Here is a 3,453-nt window from a genome sequence, read left to right as displayed (position 1 = left end):
CAACTAAATATAAGCATACAAGCATAAATATTAGTTCATATATATAATCACCTTTCATTGAATCGATAATATATTATAAGTGTAAACTATTGGATATTTACTCAGTGGCCTAAAGAATTGAAAGCCTCTGTATGGATTGAATAAACAGGATTTAAAATAGGGTGAATGGAAATAACAGTCGAAATTATGTATTTCAACTTGAAATAACATTGAAAGTAACTAAATAATCATTAGAGAAATATGAAACGAGGATAACTGGTTTTTGGTGGTTTAATATTATCGACTCAATGAAATATGCAGTATATGTATGCTTGAGTTGTGTGCTTGTTTTGTTCGTGCGTCTAGCTGTATGTGGAATATACCTTTACCTCATCTGAACCAGGTCTTCTCCCTTTAGTTTGCTGGGATGGGACGCATCGGAATAGTTAAGTTTGTCTTGTCGTTGTGTCGTTGATCCTTCATTCCGTTCGCCGATTTAGGTGGTCTCGTAGTCTCTTCAAACATGGCAGCTTCCATTTATTCTTGATTTGTGTTATAAAAGCTGGTTAACGTAAACCTTGAGTTAGGCGTTTTTGCATTACAGGGAATTGTCTATGAATCTATCCATCACCTTCTTATCGTGTTTAATAATTATATAATTATTAGGATTTGCAATTTGTATTACATTGTGTATAGTCACATGTCACGTGTATAGTCACATGAATTATGATTTTATGTAAATACTTACTACTACCCACTTGACTTTCTGGTGTTATGATCTTAAGTTTGGGAATGTAAAAATTCGTGTAGTCCATCGATAACATAAATAAATAAACAGAATGATGGGGTTATCGAATTTATTTAGGTAAGGCCACAAAACGGTACTATCTAAAATATGTCAGTGATATTCGGCACGGATTGAAAACCAAGATGGACTGAACATCTACTACGTGCTAGTATAGAGCGATTTCATCAAACCTTTTCATCTAAACTATAATAACCAGCTCACTACTGATTCACTTTCGGATGAGCTGTTAAAGTCATAGCAGAAAGTTGTGACAATAGAAGTTTGGAAATTTTTGGAGTTAAATAATAGTTATCAGTGCTTTTCAGTGAGCTTTACCCTAGGACTTCGAGTCTTGATGAATTTCCCCAACCTTTAAACCGACTGAAATAACATCCAGTGGTGGATACATCTAACTCTAATCAACTCAAAATATTATTAAATTATTTTCTATTGTTATTACTGGTTACCTAATTGCCTCACATTAGACATCAGCATTATGTTTATAAAGTAAATAAAGGAATGTGACATTGAATTATAAAGTGTATTCTAAAAATACATTGAGTTAGTACTTACTAAGAAATAATGCAGAAAAATTAACCTTTTTTAATAAATTAGACGGACAAAGTGTTTAGTAATTGGTAAACACACAAACAGACCACTGAGTCTATTAATGAGGAACATGGTATGATTTTTTTTTCAACACAAATATAAAGACCAGGTCACATTATTTCATATTAATCTAATTGGATAAAAGGTAATGGAAAGTGATTGGTAATGACAATAAATTTCAACGTGAGTTACTGATGATTTCTTTTCACTGTGAAAAGAATATAGGCAAAGATACATGGATTAGTGAATATGGATGATTCAATCCAAAACTTGCGAATTGTACAATTTGGGATTCATCATTTAAATATACCACCATTCTAGTTGTTGGTATTTACATTGACAAAGTCATTGACAGTTTCTGATAGAATATATCGATTCCAATAGATAGTGATTAACTTTATTCCTTCATATCAACAGAAAAACTATAAACTTACAAATACACAGGATTATATATGGCATTTCTTTACAATAGATTCGATCAAAACAGAAGTAGTAATCGAAAGGTAATAAGAGACTAATGATAGAAGATGCAATTATACAATCGAAGAATCTTAATAAAAAATTAATTTAGTATTGTTTGTTTGAATCTTCCCATCGATGTGTTAGGACTGCAACTGGTCAGTCTCTAATTGGCATATGTACATACTGTGCGTATTGCCTCGATATAGCCTTGATTCACAAGCATGGTAAGCAAAGACGGATAATAGCCAGCAGTGAAATACAGTTTGACGCGCGTTTCTTCCTATTCGGGACTCGTCAGCTGGATGTACCTGGCCGAGTGGATAACGCGATGGCGTTTGAAGAGAAAGGTACTGGGTTCTAGTCCCAGAGTGAACATCAACTCTTAGATGCAAGTACATCCAGCTGACGAGTCCCAAATGGGACGAAACGCGCGTCCTGGATTCCACTGCTAGTCACTATCCATCTTTGCTCACCAATCCTAATGAAAGTTCATTTCAATGCTTTGTTCTGTGTTCTCCTTGAAATTTTAATTAAAGAAAGCTTAAAACAGAATAAATAGAATGTGACTAACAGTGGAACCCAGGACGACTAAAATTTCATCAGCCTTTGTTGGGACAAACAAAACAAGCACACAACCCAAGCATTTATGTACAGCTTAAATAAGTCCTTGGGAAACATCACGAAATAGTGTACTAAAAGAGGCAACTAAACGATAATATTTAAGATCTCTTCAAGTGGGAAATACAAACTGAAGGTAAACGTGGGCGCTCTTGGTGTGAAAAACGAGAAATTCGTAATTCAAAAACAGAATTACAAATATAAGACGTTTACTAAGTGATTTCTGGGGATATAGCATCCCCAAAAGACGTTTACCAGAGTCACATCCTATATCATGTAGAACAGATAAGAAAAGTACAGTGTGTGTACACAACACCGCATGACTTGATCAATGTCGTCTATTTCAATCAATTCATATTCGTTATCCTTCATCGTTACGAAGTTCGTTAAACAAACGAAAGTTTTGACACACGATTTGGCTAGGATTTAATGATATTTCATTGAGTCGATAATATTAAATCACCAAAAACCAGTTATCCTCGTTTCATATTTCTCTAATGATTATTTAGTTACTTTCAATGTTATTTCAAGTTGAAATACATAATTTCGACTGTTATTTCCATTCACCCTATTTTAAATCCTGTTTATTCAATCCATACAGAGGCTTTCAATTCTTTAGGCCACTGAGTAAATATCCAATAGTTTACACTTATAATATATTATCGATTCAATGAAAGGTGATTATATATATGAACTAATATTTATGCTTGTATGCTTATATTTAGTTGAATGTAAGATTTGGATTGTGTGAATGTGTTAAAATTGTAGAATTATTTGGTTATTGCAAAGTACAAAGGACTGAGAAATTATAAGTGATGATGGATAGTGGCTAGTAGTGGAATCCAGTTTGACACACGTTTCGTCCTATTTTTTGGGACTCATCAGCTGGATGTACAATGGCAAGATACAAGTATACAACAACACCAAATGAATATAACTTCACCCCATTTCAGAAGCGGGTGACTATCAGGACTCAGTAGCTATGTGGATAATACGAT

At 33.6% G+C, this 3,453-nt stretch overlaps 1 non-coding gene across 1 annotated transcript; it reads left to right on the top strand.

Annotated features, from left to right (window-relative positions):
• Positions 1–2,141: 2,141 nt before the first annotated feature.
• Positions 2,142–2,213, top strand: Smp_tRNA_00622_Pseudo_TTG.1.1. The gene has a single exon. It is a non-coding gene (tRNA).
• The last annotated feature ends 1,240 nt before the right edge of the window (positions 2,214–3,453 follow it).

The sequence above is a fragment of the Schistosoma mansoni genome, chromosome 6, assembly GCF_000237925.1.
Source record: "Schistosoma mansoni strain Puerto Rico chromosome 6, complete genome".
NCBI lineage: Eukaryota > Metazoa > Platyhelminthes > Trematoda > Strigeidida > Schistosomatidae > Schistosoma > Schistosoma mansoni.
This window is presented reverse-complemented; position numbering and strand designations above follow the sequence as displayed.